The sequence below is a fragment of the Saimiri boliviensis genome, chromosome 19, assembly GCF_048565385.1.
Source record: "Saimiri boliviensis isolate mSaiBol1 chromosome 19, mSaiBol1.pri, whole genome shotgun sequence".
In the NCBI taxonomy this organism is placed as follows: domain Eukaryota; kingdom Metazoa; phylum Chordata; class Mammalia; order Primates; family Cebidae; genus Saimiri; species Saimiri boliviensis.
Window position 1 is genome coordinate 40,772,764 of NC_133467.1, and position 25,667 is coordinate 40,798,430.

The following is a 25,667-nucleotide window of genomic DNA, read 5'->3' on the forward strand; positions in this document are numbered from 1 at the left end:
AACAAGAGCGAAACTCCGTCTCAAAAAAAAAAAAAAAAAAAAGAGTGAGAAGTTGGCCAGGTGTGGTGGCTCATGCCTGTAATCCCAGCACTTAGGGAGTCCAAGGTGGGTGGATCACTGGAGCTCAGGAATTCGAGACTAGCTTGGGCAACGTGGCGAAACCCTTTCTCTACCAAAAACCACAAAAATTTGCCGTGCGTGGTGGCATGTGCCTGTAGTCCCAGCTCTTCAAGAGGCTGAGGTAGGAGGATTGCCTGAGCCTAGGAGGTGGAGGCTGCCATGAGCTGAGATCACACCATTGCACTCCAGCCTGGGCAATAGAGCAAGACCCTGTCTCAAAAAAGAAGGAGGGAGAAGACAGTCTCAGTTTCCACAGTTGATTATATCTTGTCTTATCACCTTAAATCCTTACTTCAAAGGGATCATTTGAAAGGGCTGAATAGGTGTTTTTCTAAGCTTTAGTTAATGCCTGGAGAAGTTTCTTGATCATTTTGGTCTGATATATTATTTGTCACCTCTGATTTGTCACCACGATTGAATATAACTGGATGCTTCCTAAATACATCCAGGGTGTTCTGCTTAGTGTTCTGGAGGTGACATGGAGCAATATGTGGTTCTTGCCCTTAAGGACCTTACAGCTTTTGGGCAAAGACAAGGCAAACATGGAAAAAGTAACAACGTCAAGGGAATGAAGTTATGTGGTTTAGAATTCAGAGAGGGAATTTTCATAGCATTGTGTTGAATTTTGAGGAATAGGTACATTTCAGATTGAGAATTCCAGAGACTGTGTGATGAAGAAAGGAGAAACATTTAATAAATCATGGGTTTTTTTTTTCTTTTTCTTTTTTTTTTTGAGACGGAGTCTCGTGCTGTTGCTGGGGCTGGAGTGCAATGGCATGATATTGGCTCACTACAACCTCTACCTCCCAGGTTCAAGTGATTCTCCTGCCTCAGCCTCCCAAGGAGCTGGGGTTACAGGTGCCCGACACTACACCTGGCTAATTTTTTGTATTTTTAGTAGAGATGGGTTTTGCTATGTTGGCCAGGCTGGTCTCTAACTCCTGACCTCGTGATTTGCCCGCCTGGGCCTCGCAAAGTGCTGGGATTACAGGCATGAGCCACCGTGCCTGGCCTTGTTTTTTTTCCACCACTAAAAATTGTTGTATACTGTATTTTTTATAGTATACAACATGATTTGATATATGTATACACTGAATGGGTAAATCAAGTTATTTAACATGCGTTACCTCATATACTTATTTTTGTGTGGTGAAAACACTTAAAATCTACTGTCACAGCATTTTCAAATATACAGTATATTCTTTTTTGTTTTTATTTGAGATGGAGTCTTGCTCTGTCACCCAGGCTACAGTGCAGTGACTCACTGTAACCTCCATCTCCTGGGTTCAAGTGAGTGATTCTCTTGCCTCAGCCTCCACAGTAGCTGGGATTATAGGCGCCCATCAACACGCCCGGCTAATTTTTATATTTTTAGTAGTGACGGGGTTTCACCCAGGCTGGTCTTGAAATCCTGACCTTGAGATCCACCCACCTCAGCCTCCCAAAGTGCTGAGATTATACAGGTGTAAGCCACCACACGCACCTGGCCAATATACAGTGTATTCTGATTTTTTCTTTTAAGTAGAGACACAGTCTTACTTATTGCCCAGGGTGGTCTTGAACTTGTGGGTTCAATCGATCCTCAGCCTTCTGAGTAGTAGTAAATAGGTGTGTGCCATCATGCCTAGCTAATTTATTTTTCTTTTTTGTAGAGATAGGATTTTGCCATGTTGCCCTGGCTTGTCTCAAACTCCTAGACTCAAGCAATCTGCCTGCCTCAGCCTCCCAAAGTGCCGGGTTACAGGTGTGAACCATTGTGCCTGGCTCGATACATGGTTTTCACTTTTTTTTGTTTTTGAGACAGAGTCTTGCCCTGTCGCCCAGACTGGAGTGCAATAGTGCAATCTCAGCTCACTGCAGCCTCCACTTCCTGGGTTCAAGCGATTCTCCTGCCTCAGCCTCCTGAGTAGCTGGGATTACAGGGATGCGCCACCATGCCTGGCTAATTTTTTGTATCTTTAGTAGAGACGGAGTTTCACCATGTTGGCCAGGCTGGTCTCAAACTCCTGACCTCGGGATCTGCCTGCCTTGGCCTCCCAAAGCACTGGGATTACAGGTGTGAGCCAACACACCTGGTCTGACCAACGTGGTTTTTGTTTTTAATTTTATATGATGCATCACATTTATTGATTTGCATGTGTGGAACTAACCTTGGATCCCAGGAGTAAAGACTACCTGATTGTGGTGGATTCGCTTATTTATTTCTTTTCTTTTTTTTTTTTTGTTTTTTTGTTAGCTTTTTATTTTTTTATTTTTATTTTTTTGAGGTGGAGTCTTGCTCTGTCACCCAGGCTGGATGGAGTACAGCGGAACAAGTTTGGCTCACTGCAACCTCTGCCTCCTGGACTTAAGTGATTCTTGTGCCTCACCCTCCCAAGTAGCTGAGATTACAGATGTGCACCACCAGGCCTGGCTAATATTTGTATTTTCAGTAGAGGCATGGTTTCCCCAGGTTGGTCTTGAAATCCTGATCTCAAGTGATCTGCCCCTCCTTGGCCCCCCAAAGTACTGGGATTACAGGCTGCTGTGAGGCACTGCAGTGGCCTGGATTAGCTTTTCAATGTGCCGCTGGTTCGGTTTGTTAGTGTTTTGTTTAGGATTTTTGTGTCTGTGTTCATCAGGGATATTGGCCTGGAGTTTTCTTTTTTTCATTGTGTCTTTGCCAGGTTTTGCTATCAGAATGCTGCTGGCCTCATAGAATGGGTGGGTTAGGGAAGAGTCCCTCCTCGATTTTTTTGGAATAATTTCAGTAGGATTGGTACCAGCTCTTCTTCATATGTCTGGTAGAATTTGGCTGTGAGTCTGTCTGGTCCACGGTCTTTTCTGGTTGGTAAGTTTTTTACTTTTCATTATTTTTTGAGACAGGGTCTCACTGTGTTTCCCGGAATGGAGTTCAGTGGCATGATAACAGGTCACTGTAGCCTCAGCTTCTCAGACTCAGGTGATTCTCCCACCTTAGCCTACTGAGTAGCTGGGACTACAGGTGTGTGCTACCACACCTGGCTCATTTTCTGTATATATTTATATTTATATATATATATACACACACACACACACACACACGTATTTTTTTCCTTTGGAGAGAAAAGGTTTCGTTGTGTTGCCTAGGTTGGTCTTGAGCACCTAGGCTCAAATGATGTGCCTGCCTTGGCCTCCCAAAGTGCTGGTAGGTATGAGCCATAGTGCCTGGCCAGGTTTTTTATTACTGATTCAATTTTGGAACTTGTTACTGGTCTGTTCAGGATTACAGTTTCTTCCTCGTTCAGTCTTGGGTGGTTGTATGTTTCCAGAAATTTATCTGGAAATTTAGGTTTTCTAGTTTGTGTGCATAGAGGTGTTTGTAATAGTTTCTGAAGGTTTTTTGTGTTTCTGTGGGGTTGGTGGTAATGTCAGTTTTGTCATTTCTGATTGTGTTTACTTAGATCTCTCTCTTTTTTTTTAAAATTAATCTAGCTAGTGGTCTATCAATCTTGTTTATTCTTTCAAAGAACCAACTTTTGGTTTCGTTTATCATTTATTTGTATGGACTTTTGAGTCTTAGTTTCATTCAGTTCAGCTCTCATTTTAGTTATTGCTGGCTTTGGGGTTGGTTTGCTTCTGTTTTTCTAGCTCCTCTAGGTGTGATGTTAGGTTGTTAATTTGAGATCTTTCGCCAGGCGCAGTGGCTCGAGCCTGTAATCCCAGCACTTGGGAGGCCGAGGCGGGTGGATCATGAGGTCGAGAGATCGAGACCATACTGGTCAACATGGTGAAACCCCGTCTCTACTAAAAATACAAAAAATTAGCTGGGCATGGTGGCGCGTGCCTATAATCCCAGCTACTCAGGAGGCTGAAGCAGGAGAATTGCTTGAACCCAGAAGGCGGAGGTTGCGGTGAGCCGAGATAGCGCCATTGCACTCCAGCCTGGGTAACAAGAGCGAAACTCCGTCTCAAAAAAAAAAAAAAAAAAAATTGGCTGGGCGCGGTGGCTCAAGCCTATAATTCCAGCACTTTGGGAGGCTGAGGCGGGTGGATCACGAGGTCAAGAGATCGAGACCATCCTGGTCAACATGGTGAAACCCCGTCTCTACTAAAGGTGCAAAAAATTAGCTGGGCATGGTGGCGCGTGCCTGTAATCCCAGCTACTCCGGAGGCTGAGGCAGGAGAATTGCCTGAACCCAGGAGGCGGAGGTTGCAGTGAGCCGAGATCGCGCCATTGCACTCCAGCCTGGGTAACAAGAGCGAAACTCCGTCTCAAAAAAAAAAAAAGAGATCTTTCTAACTTTTTAGTTTAGTGTTAGAAACTTTCATCTTAATACTGCTTTAACTGTGTCCTAGTGATTCTGGTATGCTGTGTCTTTGTTTTGATTAGTTTCAAAGAACTTCTTGATTTCTCCCTTAATTTCATTTTTTACTCAAAAGTCATTCAGGAGCAAGTTGTTTTATTTCCATGTAATTGTATAGTTTTGAGAGATCTTCTTAGTATTGATTTCTATTTTAATTGTGCTACAGTTTGAGAGAGTGGTTGGTACGATTTTGGTTTTTTTGCCTGCGTAATTCTCAAAAGAAGACATATATGTGGTGCAATAAGCATATGAAAAAATGCTCACATTACTGATTATCAGAGAAATGCAAATCAAAACCACAGTGAGATACCATCTCACACCAGAATAGCTATTATTAGAAAGTCAAAAAATAACAGTTGTTGGCAAGATTGTAGAGAAGAGGGAATGCTTGTACACTGCGGGTGGGAATGTAAATTAGTTCAGCCACTGTAGAAGGCAGTTTGATTTCCAAAGGAACTTAAAACAGAACTACCATTCTGCCCAGCAATCCATTACTGGGTATATACCCAGACGAAGATACAGCATTTTACCGAAAAGACACATGCACTTGTATGTTTATTGTGGCACTATTCACAAGAGCAATGACATGGAATCAACCTAGATGCCCATCAATGCTGGACTTAATAAAGAAAATGTGGTACATAAACACCATGGGATACTATGCAGCTATTAAAAAACAAAACCAAAATCATATCCTTTGCAGTAACCTGGATGCAGCTGGAGGCCATTATCCTAAGTGAATTAAAGCAAGAACAGAAAGCCAAGTACCACATGTTCTCACTTGTAAGTGGGAGCTAAACATTGAGTACACATGGGCACAAACATGGACATGAGAGCTTACTTGAGTTGGTGAGGGTCAAAAAACGACCTATCTCGTACTGTGCTCAGTTGCTGGGTGATGAAATAATCTGCATACCAGATTCCAGTGATACATACAGTGTATCCATGTAACAGACTACATATGCACCCCCAAACCTAAAATAAAATTTTAAAAAGAGGTGTAGAAAACAAAGAGCAAAATGAAGGACATAAAACCTAAAAACCATTTATAGGCAATATAAAAAGGCTTAGTCAAAATCAGATATGGATAAATTTTATAAGAACAAAACAAAGTAAACAAAAAAAGAGGGTACTGACTCTTGTGATAGTTGGGTACCAAGAACCATCACTCACTGGGGCATGCCGTGGCTCACACCTGTTATACCAGCTCTTTGGGAACCTGAGGCAGGAGGATTGCTTGAGTCCAGGAGTTTAAGACTAGCCTGGGTAAAAAGTGAGACTCTTTCTACAAAAATAAAAAATGAGCTGGGGTGGTGGTGTGTGCCTGTGGTCCCAGCTACTTAGGAGGCTGGGGTGGGGAAGATCACTTAAGCCTGGGAGGTCGAGGCTGTAGTGAGCTGTGATTATGCCAGTACACTCCAGTCTGGGTGACAGAGCAAGACCTTATCTCAAATAAGAAAAGCAAAAGAGGATGATATAATCTAACCAACTTCAAAAACCCAACTCATGGCCGGGCGCGGTGGCTCAAGCCTGTAATCCCAGCACTTTGGGAGTCCGAGGCAGGTGGATCACGAGGTCGAGAGATAGAGACCATCCTGGTCAACATGGTGAAACCCCGTCTCTACTAAAAATACAAAAAACTAGCTGGGCATGGTGGCGCGTGCCTGTAATCCCAGCTACTTAGGAGGCTGAGGCAGGAGAATTGCCTGAGCCCAGGAGGCGGAGGTTGCGGTGAGCCGAGATTGCGCCATTGCACTCCAGCCTGGGTAACAAGAGCGAAACTCCGTCTCAAAAAAAAAAAAAAAAAAAAAAAAACCCAAGTCATTCCTCCACATGCCCTGTGCCTTGGCCATAGCATTTACATCACCATTCTTCTATGTGTCATCTATTTTTAGACCTCCATCTCCCTTTGTTTAAAATGTTCTCCCAACCTGGGCAACATAGCAAGCAAGACCCTGTCTCAGCAACAACTACAAAAAATTAGCCGGGCATGGTGGCATGTTCTTGTAGTCCTAGCTACTTGGGAGGCTGATGTGGGAGAATTGCTTGAGCCCAGGATATTCGAGGTTACAGTGAGCCATGGTTGTGTCACTGTACTCCAGCCTGGGCGACAGAGACCTAGTCTCTTAGAAAGAAAGAAACAAACAAAAAACCTATCACCTGTAAGTGCTGTCCTCCTTACTGAACACAGGAGGCTGAGTATTGAGTTTACATCAGCTTTTTGTTTGTTTGTTTTGTTTTAATGGATGAGAGGTTTCTATGTTGCCCAGGCTGGCCTTGAACGCCTAACCTTGCCTCCTCATGTGCCTGGACAACAGGCCTGGGCCACTGAGGCTCTCTACATCAGCTTTTAATGAGCTATTACTAGGTTTCTTCACCTATTCAGTGGGAAAGACTGCTTCAGAACAATAATTGTGTTCAATGGGACTAGGTTGTAAGGTTTAATAACTTTTTTAAATGTTATTATTTTTTCATCTTTTTTTTTTTTTAGATGGAATCTCTCTCTGTTGCCCAGGCTGGAGTGCAGTGGCATGATCTTGGCTCACTGCAACCTCCACCTCCTGGGTTCAAGGGATATCTTCTGCCTCAGCCTCCCAAGTAACTGGGACTACAGGCGCGTGCCACCATGCCTGGCTAATTTTCTGCATTTTTAGTGGAAATGAGGTTTCGTCATATTCGCCAGGATGATCTTGATCCCTGACTTTGAGTGATCCCAAAGTGCTGGGTTTACAGGCATGAGCCACTGTACCTGGCCTATTTTCATCTTTGTTTTTTAAAGCCAAATATTGGCTGAATTCATTTAATTTGGTAGAATAATGCTCCCTACTGGTAATCATTATCAGTCCATCTTAATTTCCTGTGTCTTTGGGTTTGGTCTACCCAGATAAGAGAGCAAAAGAGAGCCCAGCTGTAATCCCAGCACTTTGGGAGGTCACGGTGGGTGGATCTCCTGAGGCCAGGAGTTTGAGACCAGCTGGCCAACCCCATCTCTACTAAAAACACAAAAATTAGGCCGGGCGCGGTGGCTCACGCCTGTAATCCCAGCACTTTGGGAGGCCGAGGCGGGTGGATCACGAGGTCAAGAGATCGAGACCATCCTGGTCAACATGGTGAAACCCCGTCTCTACTAAAAATACAAAAAATTAGCTGGGCATGGTGGCGTGTGCCCGTAATCCCAGCTACTCAGGAGGCTGAGGCAGGAGAATTGCCTGAACCCAGGAGGCGGAGGTTGCGGTGAGCCGAGATCGCGCCATTGCACTCCAGCCTGGGTAACAAGAGCGAAACTCCTTCACACACACACACACACACACACACACACACACACACAGACAAAACCACAAAAATTAGCCGGTCGTGGTGACGGGCCTCTAATCTAAGCAATTTAGTGATTTGACCTGGGCTCAGGAGGCCGAGGCAGGAGAATAGCTTGAACCCGGGATGCAGAGGTTGCAGTGAGCTGAGATCACGCTGTTGTACTCATGACAAGAGTGAGACTCCATCTCAAAAAAAAAAGGTCAAAGGATTCATTTGGAAAGAAGATTAAGAAATAAGGAGAAATCATGAAGGGAATTTAAAAGTGAAAATATATTTAGTGGCATTGTTATCTGTTAGGTTTCAAAAAAGTCTCCATTCCAAGTGAGTATTGGTTTAGGAATTTCATCTTATTGTTAAAAGTGTTTTCCTATTTATAGTGAAAATAACTTTAGTAAAATTTTTTAGTACTAAACTTGGATTTTAAAATCAGAGATTTCGATTCTATAGTCTGGAGCCTCAAGATTTCAAATTTCTGTAGGATTGGGTAAAATCTCATTATATATTTTTTGGTCATCAAATGGTAGAATAAATATCAGATGATAGAATAAATAAATAAATAAATAAATAAATAAATAAATAACTTCAGATTGTTATTTTCAAAACCATAGCAGAAGCTCCTACCTTCCCTATCTTACTGAAAGCCAGTGTGAAGCCAGGACTGATGGAGTTACTATGCCATGCTGATGAATGACTGAGCAGTACATCACAGAAGGCTGTGTCGTGGAGTGTAAAGGTGTCATTCCATCTCTATACCCTACCATTCCTCTTTCCTCATTAAATCAAGGTCAAGGAATATTACCTTATGAGATTAAATCTGGTAGAGTTATCATTAAACAGATGAGGTGAATCATATGCAGAGTAACCTACTTTTGGTATTGATAAGACTAGGGTGGTTCTTAAGTATTTTGTGGAGATCAGGGTATCTTCCTAAATCCTAAAGCAGTTAAAGGACTGCTCACCTTTAGGCTCCACCTGAAGAAACTATATAGTAGGCTTCTCTCCCACTGTCTTCTTTTTTTGGCATCTTTGATCTCATAAAATGTTTTCCCTATCAATAAGTAATGTTATCTAGTTTGGCTCTTTTCCAGGTGCTACAGAAGGCATTCATTATTGTATTGTACTTGCAATGACTCTAATACAGGAAAATGTTCAAACCAACCATAATAAAAGTAGCTAAAAAGCAGATTTCTTTTTTTTGTTTTTTTGAGACGGAGTTTCGCTCTTGTTACCCAGGCTGGAGTGCAATGGCGCGATCTCGGCTCACAGCAACCTCCGCCTCCCGGGTTCAGGCAATTCTCCTGCCTCAGCCTCCTGAGTAGCTGGGATTACAGGCATGCACCACCACGCCCAGCTAATTTTTTGTATTTTTAGTAGAGACGGGGTTTCACCATGTTGTCCAGGATGATCTCGATCTCTTGACCTCAGGTGATCCGCCCGCCTTGGCCTCCAAAGTGCTTGGATTACAGGCGTGAGCCACCACACCTGGCCTCTTTCTTTTTTCAAATGAAAAGTCTCACGTATTTATTACTGAACCCAGCCAACCAATGAGTTCATAACAGATTCAGAGAGGAAATAAAACATGCCCAACTTTCCAGATAACGGTGACATTTGCAGCTTGATATTGTTATGTGATTGTGACCTTCAGAAGCATAAATATGTGTGCTATTTTATGTACAATTCCTATAGACCCAGCTTCGTTCTTCAGTGTCTCCTTTTGGAGTTGCACCTGATTTTATTACCAGTTTTTATCTGAATCTATGGGGGAATGGGACGATTTTGCTTTTGTTTCTTGGCCAGGAATCGCTTATCCTGAAAGTATTGTGAGAAGCCATGGCGGGAAGCGGAGTCAAGCGCACACACCACGATGGTGGAGAAAAGAAGAGAGGGCTGACCTTTCTTTTTAAGTTGCATGATTCTTAGAAAGGTCCCAGGGAGATACCTAAGTAATGTTAATAGTGTTGCTGAACTGTTGGAAGCAGTTTAGTGATTTGAGCTGGGCTTGGGAGGTTTTAATGATTAGTTTACCTTAAACTCTGTTGTTGGTGACTTCTCAATGAAAAAGTCTGCTTGGTTATCTAGCATCTATCTGGTGCTGTAGAGCAGTTGCTTATTAAATTTTTTTTGATTGAATGATTGATATGAGTTGAACACCCAATAGTTATATTTAGAAGGTAATGACTTCAGTGTTTTGAAATCTTTAAAAGGCTACAGTGGTACAAAATGCAGGTGCTACCATGTGAAATTTGAACCTACAGTAGCAGTATGCATATTCCCTGCAATATCTAGAAATAAGAAGTATGTATTCTGATAGGTAGAGGCTAGTTTAGCCTTGAAATTCTACTGATAAATATAAATGTATATATTGGGGACATTTGTGGGACTTTTTTAGTATACGGAAGAAAAAAACTGAAAATTGAACTCACTGCAGATGAAATTTTTTGTGTTTTCAGGGAAGTACCAATGAGGGGCTTACACTTTGTATTTCTTTATGTTTAGTTGGCTTTTTTTTTTTTTTTTTTTGAGATGGAGTTTTGCTCTGTTAGGCAGGCTGGACTGCAGTGGCATGATCTCTGCTCACTGCAATCTCTACCTTCTGGTTTCAAGTGGTTCTCCTGCCTCAGAGTCCTGAGTAGCTGGGATTACAGGTGCCCGCCACTATGCTGGGCTAATTTTTGTATTTTTAGTAGAGACGGGGTTTCACCATATTGGCCAGGCCGATCTTGAACTCCTGACCTCATGACATGCCCTCCTCGGCCTCCTAAAGTGCTAGGATTACAGGCATGAGCCACTGTACCCGGCCTAGTTGGCTTTACTTATATTCAGAAAGAGGATGCTATGGTCTTTCAGGTAGTCATCTTATAAGAAGAGGAAAGGTGTGGGGTAATTTGTTTTCTTTGTAGTCAAATTAGATGTATAAGAATAAGAAGCCTGACTGGCGTGGTGGCTCACACCTGTAATCCTAGCACTTTGGGAGGCCAAGGCAGGTGGATCATGAGGTCAAGAGATCGAGACCTTCCTGGCCAGCATGGTGAAACCCCATATCTACTGAAAAATACAAATTTTTTTTTTTTGAGACAGAGTTTCGCTCTTGTTACCCAGGCTGGAGTGCAATGGCGCGATCTTGGCTCACCGCAACCTCCGCCTCCTGGGCTCAGGCAATTCTCCTGCCTCAGCCTCCTAAGTAGCTGGGATACAGGCACGCGCTACCACGCCCACCTAGTTTTTTGTATTTTTAGTAGAGACGGGGTTTCACCATGTTGACCAGGATGGTCTCGATATCTTGACCTCGTGATCCACCCGCCTCGGCCTCCCAAAGTGCTGGGATTACAGGCTTGAGCCACCGCGCCCGGCTGAAAAATACAAAAATTAGCTGGGCGTGGTGGCGTGCGCCTATAGTCCCAGCTACTCCGGTGGCTCAGGCAGGAGAATTGCTTGAACCCGGGAGGTGGAGGTTGCAGTGAGCTCAGATTGGGCCACTGCACTCCAGCCTGGCACCTGGCAACAAAGTGAGACTCAGTCTCAAAAAAAAAAAAAAAAAAGCCTGTGGATGCTTCTGTGGCATCTCTTCACAGCCTAATAAGCAATAAAAGAGATAACAGAGCAGTGGTTTTCAATTTCAGGTAGTTTTGTTCCTCAGGGAACATTTGACAAAGTCTGTAGACAATTTTTTTTTTTTTTTTTGTGGAGACAGAGTCTCACTTTGTTGCCCAGGTTGGGGTGCAGTGGTGTGATCACGGTTCACTGCAACTTCCACCTCCCAGACTCAAGCAGTCCTCCCACGTCAGCCCTGCAAGTAGCTTTACCACCGCACCTGAGTAATTCGTTAATTTTTTGTAGAAACAGTGTCTCACTGTGTTGCCCACACTGTTCTCAAATTCTTCGCCTCAAGCATTCCTCCTGCTTGGGCCTCCCAAAATGTTGGGATTATAGGTGTGAGCCACCACACCCAGCCTGTAGACATTGGTGATTTTCATAACTGGGGACTGTAGGAGGATTGCTACTGTCATCTAGTGGGTATAGTCCACTGAAAGACCTCAGCATGTTGCTCAGCATGCTGCAGTGCACAGGGTAGCCCCCTCAAAACAAAGAATTACATTGGGCCCAAAAAGTTAAGAGGGCTGAGGTTGAGAAATCCTGGGATGGATGGAGCGATAGTCAGTGTCATCTTGTGCCAATGGTGCTTAAGGTTTTGTTTTGGTATAGGTTTGGTTTTTAATTTTGGGATTCCAGTCAATTTTCAGTAAGATAATTGCAACTGTATAATTTTAGCCAACGCTCTGATGGGAGGAATAGTGTAGAACAGGAATTAGGGCTCAGTTAGTAGCTGTAATTCCATTATAGCAGTATCTGTCAGAGTCACTTGTTTTTCTGGAGTTACTGAGACCAGAGGAATTGGATTACTCCTCTCAAGTTACATACTGTAAGGGCAACTTCTAAAAGAAAGCTATCCAATTTTTTTGTCAGTTGGGAATTATTTGAGATAGTAACACTGTATGTTATTTATTAAGACAGCTGGAAATTCCAGTTTGAAAACAAAATGAAAAGCAGACAACAAGCCAAACTTTTAGTTTTACTTTCTGTGTTTCTCTTACACCTCTTAGAAGTTTCATGAGCTCTGGAAATTTTGTGTTTAACTGTTTAGTTTCTTCAAATTCTTGGTTGAGAAGGTATATTGGAATTATTAATCTTTCTTCTAAAATTCTTCAGGTGACTTCTAGTTGAGTCATCTGACCCTCTCAGTTTACTTAAGTATATTCCACTGTGAAATGATACTTAGTTGTGCCTATTGGAACCTTGAATGAGAAACAGATCTGTATAATCCTAACTGAAAGGCAGTGTAAGAATGATGAGCAATCCTTATTTGTAGAGAAATAGGGCCATTACCATAGTAGAAACATTTTAGGTTGTTTTTATAGTTTCATATACAGAAGTTTACCTGCTGGAAGATTTTTCTTGTTTAAAAATTTCTTTTTTCAAGTGTTTGCCGTTGAGAGTTTCTTTGAGGTTCCCAGATGCCAGGTATGTTGGCTCATGCATGTAATCCCAGCACTTTGGGAGGCTGAGGCAGGTGGATCACTTGAGCCCAGGAGTTTAAGACCAGCCTGGTCGACATGATGAAACCCTAGCTCTTAAAAAAAAAAAAAAAGGCCGGGTGCGGTGGCTCAAGCCTGTAATCCCAGCACTTTGGGAGGCTGAGGCGGGTGGATCACGAGGTCAAGAGATCGAGACCATCCTGGTCAACATGGTGAAACCCCGTCTCTACTAAAGTTACAAAAAATTAACTGGGCATGGTGGCACGTGCCTGTAATCCCAGCTACTCAGGAGGCTGAGGCAGGAGAATTGCTTGAACCCAGGAGGCGGAGGTTGCGGTGAGCCGAGATCTCACCATTGCACTCCAGCCTGGGTAACAAGAGTGAAACTCCGTCTCAAAAAAAAAAAATAGAAGTGAGTTGGCTCCACTGATTTTTAAACCAGGCATACTTTTCTTTTCTTGTGTGATAAGTAGACTGTTGGTGACTGTTTTCTCAATAGAGACCAGTTAGGTTTTTTTTTTTTTGGGGGGGTGTGGGGGTGGACCTGGACTCTTTCTCTGTTGCCCAGGCTGGAGTACAGTGGCATGATCTCGGCTCACTGCAACCTCCACCTCCCAGGTTCAAGCAATTCTCATTCCTTGGCTTCGCAAGTAGCTGGCATTATGGGTGCGCACCACCATACCTGGCTAATTTTTGTGTTTTTAGTAGAGGCGGGGGTTTCACCATGTTGGCCAGACTGGTCTTGAACTCCTGACCTCAAGTGATCTGCCTGTCTTGGCCTCCCAAAGTGCTGGGATTACAGGCGTGAGCCACCGCGCCCGGCCCTTCAACTTTTATTTTAAATCCCGGGGCACATGTGCAGAATGTGCAGGTTTTGTTACATAGGTAAACTTGTACCATGGCGGTTGGCTGCACAGATCAACTCAGCACCTGGGTATTAAGCCCAGCATCCATTAGCTATTCTTCCTGAGGTTCCCCCGACTCCCTGCACAGGCCCCAGTATGTGTTGTTCCTCCTCATGTGTCTATGTGTTCTCATAATTTAGCTCCTTCTTATAAATGAGAACATGTGATGTTTGGTTTTCTGTTCCTGTGTTAGTTTGCTGAGGTTTGGTTTTCTGTTCCTGTGTTAGTTTGCTGAGGTTTGGTTTTCTGTTCCTGTGTTAGTTTGCCAGCTCCATCCACACCCCTGCAAAGTAATCACTCATTCTCTTTTATGGCTGTATAATATTCCATGGTGTATGTGTACCACATTTTCTTCTTCTTCTTTTTTTTTTTTTTTTTTTTTTTTATGGAGTCTTGCTCTGTCACCAGTCTGGAGTGCAGTGACGCAGTCTTGGCTCACTGAAACCTGCTGGGTTTGAGCGATTCTTCTGCTTCAGCCTCCTGAGTAGCTGGGACCACAGGCATGTGCACCATGCCCAGCTAATTTTTTGTATTTTTGATAGAGATGGGGTTTCACCATGTTGGCCAGGATGGTCTTGATCTCTTGACCTTGCTATCTGCCCACCTCTGCCTCCCAAAGTGCTGGGATTACAGACGTGAGCCACCGCACCCAGCCATGTACCACATTTTCTTTATCCAGTCTGTCGATGATGGGCATTTGGATTGATTCCATGTCTTTGCTATTGTGAATAGTGAGAAGCACTTCTTTTTTTTTTTTTTTGAGACGGAGTTTCGCTCTTGTTACCCAGGCTGGAGTGCAATGGCGCGATCTCGGCTCACCACAACCTCTGCCTCCTGGGTTCAAGCAATTCTCCTGCCTCAGCCTCCTGAGTAGCTGGGATTACAGGCACACGCCACCATGCCCAGCTAATTTTTTTTTGTATTTTTAGTAGAGACGGGGTTTCACCATGTTGACCAGGATGGTCTCGATCTCTGGACCTCGTGATCCACCCGCCTCGGCCTCCCAAAGTGCTGGGATTACAAGCTTGAGCCACCGCGCCCGGCCAAGAAGCACTTCTTAACTGCTCTGACAACCAAAGCACTTCCATAGATGTTCAGAATATCCCCTAGATGATTGTACTGTCCTCATTAAGAATGACCTCTAGTCATACAGGAAAACGCTTTTCTATTTTATCACTCACTCTTTTTTTTCTTGCTTATTATTCACTACTTTAGCACAGGCTTTTAGTCTAAAATACAGAGATTTGCTTGGCTTTAGACAATTCCTGTATGCCTTTACATTTCTTTTTATTTTTTTCTTTTTATTTTTTATAAAGGCGGGGTTTCACCGTGTTGGTCAGGCTGGTCTTGAACTCCCAACCTCAGGTGATCCACCCGCCTTGGCCTCTAAAGTGCTTGGGATTACAGGCGTGAGCCACCATGCCCAGCCCCTACCTTTATATTTCTTATTTCCTCACCACTCTTATTAGTGATGTTTGCTTTTTCGTCAGTGTTAGGACGATGCCTTGGTACCTAGTAGATATTCAGATAGTGTTTGTTGAATGAAGGAAACTTAATTGTAGGCTTTTTCTTCTTGCCACTTTCTGCTTTTTGTACCAATCCCAGCACTTTGGGAGGCTGAGGCAGGCAGATCACTTGAGGTCAGGAGTTCGAGTCCAGGCTGACCAACATGGCAAAACCTCATCTCTACTAAAAAATACAAAATTAGCTGGGCATGGTGGCACATGCCTGTAATCCCAGCTACCCGGGAGGCTGAGGCAGTAGAATTGCTTGAACCCGGGAGGTGGAAGTTGCGGTGAGCTAAGATTGCACCACTGCACTCCAGCCTGGGTGACAAAGTGAGAGTCCAGGTCTCAAAAAAAAAATTAGCTTGGGCTGGTTGCAGTGGCTCATGCCTATAATCCCAGTACTTTGGGAGACCGAGGCGGGTGGATTACCTGAGGTCGGGAGTTTGAGACTACCCTGACCAACCTAGTGAAACCCCGTCTCTACTAAAAATATAAAAATTAGCTGGGTGTGATGGCACATGCCTATAATCCTGGCTTCTTGGGAGGCTGAGGCAGGAGAATCGCTTGAATCCAGGAGGCGGAGGTTGCAGTGAGCCAAGACTGCACCACTCCTCTCCAGCCTGGGCAACAGAGTGAGACTCCGTCTCAAAAAAAAAAAAAAAAAAAAAAAAAATCCTTGGAAACAAAGCACAGATCTATAGACCTGTAGACTGATGACTAAAGGGTTGGCTCAAAGCAGCAGTTTGAGGGACCACTTGCCATTTGTTAGTGCCTGGCAGAATGGAACCTCTTGTGGAATAGGGCTTTATTTCTACCTATGAGAGCCTGTAAGTAGAGGAGTTATCTCGTAATACATACCTTCCAGATGAACAGCTGCTGGGCTTTGTAGGCAGAGTTACTTCATTGATCATTGATAGCTGAATTTGTTGAATGACAGCTTCTAGAGGATCTTCTCTAAGTACTAATGTGAGGTACTTTTATTCTCAAACTTATTAAAAGTTGTTGGTTCCCTGATTTTGAATTTATGGCGCTGGTTATTAGATCCTGATCTTGTAACATTGTCAGTGCTAAATGTTTACAGATATTAGTGTACTTAGTTAAGAAAAGTTAGATTGAGGAATAGAAATTTTTATATCTTAGCCTTGTTGGTGTGAAAAAAATTAGTTACTTGGATTGCTGATGTAGTGTGAAAACTATAATGGTACATTTATTTTCTGTTTAATAACATGTGAAAGGCAAAGAGCAAATTAATTTTCACTGCTAGTCTTGATTTGCGTGTTTTAGATTAAAGAGTTGTTGAAAGTATGATAAAAAAACAAATAATGGTTGGGCAAAGGACATGAATAGGCCCTTCTCAAAAGAAGGCATATCAGTGGCCGGCTGGTACATGAAAAAGTGCTCAGCATCACTAATCATCAGAGAAGTGTGAACCAAAACCAAAATGAGATATCATACCCCAGTTAGAATGGCCATTATTAAAAAGACAAAAATAACAGATGCTGATGGGGATGTGGAAGAAAGGGAACTCTTAAACACAATTGATGAGAATGTAAATTAGTGTTGTCACTATGGAAAATAGTACGGATTTTTTTTTTTTTTAAAAACTAAAAACTACCATAGAATCCAGCAATCCCACATCCAGAGGAAAATAAATCAGTATATCGAAGGGATACCTGCGCTTCCATGTTCACTGTATCACTATTCACAGTAGCAAAGATGGAATCAGCAGTCCATTTTTATTTATGTAGTCACTGTATTGGTACCTTCTATATTCCAGGAGCTGTTCTAGGTACTTAGGCTATTGTCGTAGTCCGTTTCATGTTACTTATAAAGGAATACCTGAGGCTGGGTAACTTGCAAAGAAAAGAGGTTTACGACAGGGTGTGGTGGCTCAAACCTATAATCCCAGCACTTTGAGAGGCTAAGGCAGGCAGATCACCTGAGATCAGGCGTTCAGACCAGCCTGGCCAACATGATGAAACCCTGTCTGTACTCAAAATACAAAACTTAGATGGGCATGTTGGCATGTGCCAATAATCCCAGCTGAGGCAGTAGAATCACTTGAACCCAGGAGGTGGAGGTTGCAGTGAGCTGGGATCCCATCATTGCACTCCAGCCTGGGTGACAGAGTGTGACTCCGTCTCAACAGAAAATAAACAAATAAAAGAGGTTTAATTAGCTCATTACTCTGCAGACAGTACAGGAAGCTCGGCACAAGCATTTGCTGCTGGTGGGACCTCAGGAAGCTTCCAGTCATAGCGGAAGGCAAAGAGGAAGCAGGTGTTCCACATAGCAAGAGAGGGAGCAAGAGAGAAAGGGGAGGGGTACCCACTATTAAAAAGAACACCTCACTCATTCCCGTAAAGACTGCACCAAGACATTCTTGAGAGATCTGCTCCCATGACCCAAATAGCTCTCACTAGGCCCCACCTCCAACATTTGGAATCAAATTTTAATATGAGATTTAGAGGGGACAGATAACCAAACTTTGTCAGTTATATTCAGAAAGAAGTAAGGGGATTAATAAAAGGTTGAGAAAAATGGGTAGTAAAATCCGGATTTAAGTATTTTCTCCTCCTTTTGGCTTTCTTTAAATTTAATATTAATGTATTTATCTATTTTATTTTTTTGAGATGGAGTCTCCCTCTGTTACCCAGGCTGGAGTGCAGTGGCACGATCTCAGCTCACCAAAACCTCTGCTTGCCGGGTTCAAGCAATTCTCCCGCTTTGGCTTCCCGAGCAGCTGGGACTACTGGTGTGCACCACAATGCCCAGCTAGTTTTTGCATTTTTAGTAGAGACGGGGTTTCACCCTGTTGCACAGGCTGATCTTGAACTCCTGACCTCAAATTATTCACTCGCCCCGGCCTACGAAAGTGCTGAGATTACAGGTGTGAGCCACTGCGCCAGACCTTAAATTTACTATTTCTTTTTTTTTTTCTTTTTTTTTGAGACGGAGTTTCGCTCTTGTTACCCAGGCTGGAGTGCAATGGTGCGATCTTGGCTAACCGCAACCTCAGCCTCCTGAGTAGCTGGAATTACAGGCACGAGCCACCATGCCCAGCTAATTTTTTGTATTTTTAGTAGAGATGGGGTTTCACCATGTTGACCAGGATGGTCTCAATCTCTCGACCTCGTGATCCACCCGCCTCGGCCTCCCAAAGTGCTGGGATTACAGGCTTGAGCCTTTGCCCGGCAATATTCATTTAAATATTAAATTAATGTAGCTATCTCTGGATTAGAGCAAAATGCCTTTTTGCCCATTTTAGTTCTGATATATTGTTGCTGTAAGCTGTAGAACTAACAACTAGCCCTCATTTTGTACCTGTTAGCCCTTTTTATAGCTGATTTTATTTATTTAAATTAATTATATTTAAATCGTATTATAGTACTGTGGGAAAAAAATGTTTTATTTTAGCTATTAAATTCTTGAACGTTTCAGGGTCTTCATTTTCCTTGTCTGTAAAATGAGATAGTTGTGTTTATTTCTGCTAGCTGTGGTTTAGTTATTTGAGCTTTGGGGTATTTTTGGATTTTGTGTAAGGGAATTTTGTTCTGAGGCTTTTCCACATAGATCTTGTGGTAGCCACTGACATACTAGGATTTAAATTTTACCTCTGAAACAACCTCCTTCATGAGTTACAAACTATTAGTACATATTTTATCTTATGATGATGAACAGTCTTGAAAATGTTAGGATGGAAGACAATGCAAAACAATGTCAATATTTTCCTTTTATAAATCAAAGCAGTAATGCTGGTAATGTTGACTGAATAAATTAATTTTTTTTTTAAGACTTGGGATTCAGTAACAGGTAAACTTGGCCTGGGATAATTTTTTTTAGAACTATTTTATAAATATCCTTTGTTTTGCTTTGAGGTTACATTTATGTTGCTTTTGTGATTGAAGTTCTATTCAGTTAATTAATTATTTTCTTAATCCAATGGTAAGTGGCTACTTTTTTTTTTTTTTTTTTTGAGACGGAGTCTTGCCCTGTCGCCCAGGTTGGAGTGCAGTGGCACTTGGCTCACTGCAACCTCCCCCTCCTGGGTTCAAGCAGTTCTCCTGCCTCAGCCTCCCGAGTAGCTGGGACTACAGGCGTGCCACGCCTGGCACATTTTTTGTGTGTGTGTGTGTGTCTTTAGTAGAGACGGGGTTTCACCACGTTGGCCAGGCTGGTCTCAAACTCCTGAACTTGTGATCCGTCTGCCTTGCCCTCCTAAAGTGCTGGAATTACAGGCGTAAGCCACTGTGCCCGGCCAGTGGCTACTTTGAACAACCAGTTTGTATGTGATCTTTCCTGAAGTGAATGTTCCTGCTGTGAATTGAATTAGATCATACTTGTAAAGTTCTCTTATGTCACTGATGGCAAGTCAATACTAGAATTGCAAGTATTACTTTTATTTTGATGAAGAATCCTCAATCAGAAGCTCTGGATTGCTCTATGGACACATTGTAAAATAGTACTTTTTAAAATGAAATGATGATAGTAAAGTTATTTTTTAAAAAAATATTTTTACTTGGCAAAATTAAAAAGTTGGCAATCCATGTGGGTTTTCAGTTTTTTAATTTAAAAATTGAACTGCTTCGTGGGAACCAAAAGTGCGGAAATCAGTAGTCTAGATCAGCGTTTCTCAAACTGTGTGCCAGGAGATTTAATAGGAGCTCAGAATTATGGTGAAATACTGCATACCAAATTGTTTCCCTATCTCCATCCCTTCACATCACCTTTTATGACACAGAGTGGCATATTAATGGTTCTGAAAAGCCATTCAGTAAAGCAGCATGTTTAATATTGTTTAGGCTTTTCTAAATCTAGTTTTTTTTTCTCTATTATCCACTGATTAATATCTTGTGGAACACGGTTTGAGAAATATTCCATATCCAAATCGCTCAGAATAATCTATTAGAACCTACAGTTTGTTGAGAACTTAGTATCTTCTGTACTATCTCATTTAGGTGAAGTGACCTACCAAGTATCATACAACTGATTGGTTATTCTGTGTTTCCTGTCCTATTGTGTGTGTGTATGTCTGTGTGTATGTGTGCGTGCATTCATTTAAGACGGATAACGTGGTATTTTGAGATGCACATACATAGTTGAAATGATTACCGGTCGGCTTTGTTTTGCTTCACATTCATTACTCAAAGCACAGAGGCTGTTCTGAAGCATTGCTCACTTCTTATTTTGAGGTTAAGTACCTGAGACTAGGATATTCAAAAGTTTATTTCATATGCCTTTTGACTTCCCTAACTACTAGAATATAGTTAAGGGAACTATAATTTTATCAGAGTATACACTTTGGAGGTGATTTTTGTGACTTTTAATCCCAGGTTATTTTTCTTTCTACACAATGCTTGGAATATAGAGCTTAGAATTTTTGCTGAGTGAATGAATATTGTCGTTTTGTGAAAGAAGATTCTGTCAGCCTAAGCTAAAAACAAGAAGATACATTTTACCTCTTATATTGTGGTACACATCAGAGCCAAACATCTGTACTTTTTGACTCATTTATCATTTTGTATTTATGCCACTGGGTTGTTCCCCTTCTTGCTGCCTTTAGTGTGAGCAAGCAAAAACACTGTAAGTCTTTTCTGCTATATTATGTTGTCTGAGGTTAACATTTTCTCTGATAATTCTTATAGTCCAGTGTGTTTTTCCTTAGAAAATTTGGCTGCTTGACCATCTGATCAAGCTTGTATCAAGTAACACTTTGTCCCATGACCTGATTTTCTGCATTGGTACACAATGAGCTAAAGAAGCTTGCTTGATTATGTACTGCTGTTTGGAATCTGTAATAATATCAGTGTTCAATCATGGCCTGAATTAAGGAACAAAATGATAAAGGTAGCCGGGTGCAGTGGCTCACACCTGTAATCCCAGCACTTTGGGAGGCTGAGGCAGGTGATCACTTGAGGTCAGGAGTTCAATGCCAGCCTGGCCAACGTGGTGAAATCCCATCTCTATTAAAAATACAGAAATTAGCTGGGCATGACGGAGGGCACCTGTACTCCCACCTACTGGGAAGCTGAGGTGCCTGGGAGGTGGAGGTTGTAGTAAGCCGAGATAGTGCCACTGTACTCCAGCTTCGGCGACAGAGTGAGACTGTGTCTCAAAAAAAAAAAAAAAAAAAAAAAAAAAAAAAAAGGAAAAGGTTGCAAATTTTACTATTCTTGGGGTGAGACCATAAATCAAGGAAGTTTTATTGGCCTGGAACTGAATCATAGCTCTTCAAACAGTATTTACATTGTATAGGTACCTTGTGTAACACTGAAACTGTGGCCTGTTGTCTTCCTTTTTGGCAAACTGATTTTCTTTATTAATAGTCAGGAGAACAATTGCTTACAACTTCTTGAGCTCAGAGAACTAACTGCAAAATGTTTAGACTGGAAACTTTCTTGTAATGAATGAGAGTTATGTCTTCCTTATTTTCTTGAAGGAGAGTTGAGAGAGAGAAGTCAGTGAGGATAGTATTTGTAGTCTAAAAACAGATTTTCACACAGACCTTGAAGATAATGGTGGAAGTGGGAACAGAACTTGTAAGTTCTGTTGTCTTTGTTTTGGGGTTCACTTGATGCTTTTGAAAAGGGAAGACATACTACCTGGCTTGAAAAGGTAACCAGTCTCTAGAAAAAAACAGGGTCTTTGATCTAGTGATGTGATTTAGCATCAGATTAAAAGTATGATGGGTTCTGGCCTAGGAGCTGTGAGGCATAGCAAACATTTTATATTCTTAATCCTTCTAATTAGGAATTTCTGAACTGTCTTGCCATGTGATACTCAAAGAGAATATGAACATTAGAATGTGACTAACTTAATATTGTGACTGTCAGACTAGACAGAAAATGGGCTGCTTTTTTTGACACTTTAATCACTATTGGAACCTTCGTTGGTTTTAGATATTGAGTGGATAATGAAGAGGTAGAAAAACAAAGCTGTGGGCTGGGCGCGGTGGCTCAAGCCCGTAATCCCAGCACTTTGGGAGGCCAAGGCGGGTGGATCACGAGGTCAGGAGATCGAGACCATCCTGGTCAACATGGTGAAACCCCGTCTCTACTAAAAATACAAAAAAACATTAGCTGGGCATGGTGGCGCGTGCCTGTAATCCCAGCTATTCAGGAGGCTGAGGCAGGAGAATTGCCTGAACCCAGGAGGCGGAGGTTGCGGTGAGCTGAGATTGCTCCATTGCACTCCAGCCTTGGGTAACAAGGGTGAAACTCCGTCTCAAAAAAAAAAAAAAAAAAAGAAAAACAAAGCTGTGAAATGAGGAAATAAGTAGTAAGTCTTTATGTTACATTTCGTGTGCTGAATAAGTATTGGATATAGGTGGGGCGCAGTGGCTCACACCTGTAATCTCAGCATGTCGGGAGGCGAGGCAGGCAGATCACCTGCGGCTGGGAGTTTGAGACCAGCCTGGCCAACATGGAGAAACCCTATTTCTATTAAAAAAAAAAATTATTGGATATTATAAACTTGTGTAGGGTTCAAGAGTATGTAAATTTGACATTATGGGACTTGATATAAATAGGTCTGAATTTGTAGCTCCTTGTCCCCTAAGATGTCATATATTATGGTAACTAATCCTTTGAAATACAGGAGGCAAAAGAAAGTAATGCATTAAAACCACCCTTTCCCTTTCCTTTCTGTATTTCTAGTGCTTTATCCTCTTGGGCTGTTCTTTTAAGTGAGTAAGCATCAGGGCTAAGCTATAATTAGGGAGTTGTTCTTGATTCAGAACCTGCTACTATCTTCACTGTTGTTTACAGTAATCTTTTAGATCCTAGGGGGAAAGCAACTTAGTTTGGTGAAAACAGTTGGGTTCCTGTTTTTAGCGATTCTAGGTAAGTAACTTAGGTTTTTTGTTATGCATTTCTTTTACACATGGTATGATAGAAATGACTCAGCTGGGTGTGCTGGCTCATGCCTGTAATCCTAGCACTTTGGGAGGCTGATACCAGAGGATCACTTGAGCTCAGGAATTCATGACTAGACTGGGCAACATGGCAAAACTCCATCTCTTCAACAAAAACAAAAATTAGCTGGGTATAGTAGTTTATGCCTATGGTCCCAGCTACTCAGGTTGCTGAAGTGGGAGAATCCCTGGAGCCTGTGAGGCAGAGGTTGTAGTGAGCCAAGATTGTGCCACTGCACTCCAGCCTGGGCAACAGAGCAAGATCCTGTCTCAATTAAAAAAAAAAAAAAAAAGACTGAATTTTGAGGAGTAAGATTTTGTGACTATACAAATTGAAAATACTTTGGGGAGTTGTGAAAGGCTGATTGTGAAGACTTGATGCATTAATATGTAAGCATAAGATAGATTTCCACAGTGCCAGTTAATGTATTAAATAATTGGCATTTAATACATTATTATTCTTCATTTAGTGTTCCTCCCTTTGAAAGCATAATTATTTTCTTTTTCTTTTTCTTTTTTTTTTTACACAGAGTCTCACTCTGTCACTCATTGTAACCTCTGCCTCCTGGGTTCAAGCAGTTCTCCTGCCTCAGCCTGCAGAGTAGCTGGGATTACAGGCATGTGCTGCCATACCCAGGTAATTTCTGTATTTTTAGTAGAGACGGGGTTTCACCATGTTGGGCCAGACTGGTCTTGAACTCAAGTAATCCCACATCAGCCTTCCAAAGTGCTAAGGTTATAGGTGTGAGCCACTGTGCCTGGACTAAAAGCATAGCTATTTTCAACCAACATGGTGTAATGAAAAGAATACGGAGTTTTGGATTCAAGAAAGACCAAGGTTTAAAGCTCCTTTTCTTTTTTTTCTTTTTTTTTTGAGACGGAGTTTTGCTCTTGATACCCAGGCTGGAGTGCAATGGCGCGATCTCGGCTCACCGCAACCTCCGCCTCTTGGGTTCAGGCATTTCTCCTGCCTCAGCCTCCTGAGTAGCTGGGATTACAGGCATGTGCCACCATGCCCAGCTAATTTTTTTGTATTTTTAGGTAGAGACGGGGTTTCACCATGTTGACCAGGATGGTCTCGATCTCTCGACCTCGTGATCCACCCGCCTTGGCCTCCCAAAGTGCTGGGATTACAGGCTTGAGCCACCGCGCCCGGCTTAAAGCTCCTTTTCATCCCTTGGGCAATGTTCTGGTTTTCTATTATTGCCTATCAAGTCCACCCAAAATATAGTGGCTTAACATAGTAATTTATTATCTCTCTCATGTTTCTGTTGATTGACAGGGTCAATCAGACACTTCTCCCCTTAAGGTCTTTCATGTGATTGTGGTCAGATAGTACCTGGAGATGGAGCCATCTGAAGGCTTTGCTAGGCTGGATCCAAGATGGTTTCTTCCTTTTACTTGTTTGATGTCTCATTGCTCTTTGAGATGGCGTCTCATTCCAGCAGAGTAGCCTAGACTTATGTGGCTGCTCAAGGTTTCAAGAGTTAGGAAATAGAAGATGTCAGGTTAGTGAAGGGCTTTGGAACTGGCCCAATATTGTGTCTATTAAAGAAGTCACAGGGTGGCCGGGCATAGTAGCTCAAACCTGTAATCCTAGCACTTTGGGAGGCTGAGGTAGGTGGATCACAAAGTCAAGAGTTCGAGACCAGCCTGGCCAAGATGGTGAAACCCCATCTCTACCAAAAAATATTAAAAAATTAGCCAGGCACGGTGGCAGATGCCTGTAATCCCAGCTACTTGAGAGGCTGAGGCAGGAGAATTGCATGAACCTGGGAGGCTGTAGTTGCAGTGAGCCAAGATTGCACCGCTGCACTCCAGCCTGGGTGACAGAACAAGACTGTCTTAAAAAAAAAAAAAAAAGGCCGGGCGCAGTGGCGCAAGCCTGTATTCCCAGCACTTTGGGAGGCCGAGGTGTGTGGATCACGAGGTCAAGAGATCTAGACCATCCTGGTCAACATGAAACCCCGTCTCTACTAAAAATACAAAAAAAATTAGCTGGGCATGGTGGCGCGTGCCTGTAATCCCAGCTACTCAGGAGGCTGAGGCAGGAGAATTGCCTGAACCCAGGAGGCGGAGGTTGTGGTGAGCCGAGATCGCGCCATTGCACTCCAGCCGGGGTAACAAGAGCGAAACTCCGTCTCAAAAAAAAGAAGTCACAGGACCTCCCAGATTCAAGGGGGTTGAGAAATAGATTCCATGTCTTTAAAGGGAGTGGAAAGGTCACATTGCAGAAGACTATAATGGGCTGAGAGATCTTACTGGGACTGTCTTTGGAAGGTAATCTGGACACAAACAATTTTCTTCTTTTTCTTATCTGTAAAATAAGAATAACAATATTTGCTTCACAGAGTGGCTAAGTGTCAAGGACATCATGTGTTTAGTAAATGTAAGTAGACTTCCCCTCTTAATTTTCTAACATAACAAATTACTTCTGATCTACTTTTACTTCAGTGGCCACAAGTTTGCTCAGTACGTGGTTTGATTAACTTTTTCTTGACCTGACTGTATTTCTCAGACTGTTGTAACTTAAAAAACCAAGCAAACTT

The 25,667-nt window shown here is 42.5% G+C and overlaps 1 protein-coding gene and 1 long non-coding RNA gene across 4 annotated transcripts in view; both read left to right on the forward strand.

Moving 5' to 3' along the window:
* RNF115 (ring finger protein 115) overlaps nucleotides 1-25,667 on the forward strand; it is an 83,608-nt gene that overhangs the window by 2,499 nt on the left and 55,442 nt on the right. The window lies entirely within an intron of this gene.
* On the forward strand, nucleotides 13,141-16,796 carry LOC141582281 (uncharacterized). The gene is made up of 2 exons (XR_012515108.1): nucleotides 13,141-13,866; nucleotides 13,901-16,796. It is a non-coding gene; the product is annotated as an uncharacterized LOC141582281 (long non-coding RNA).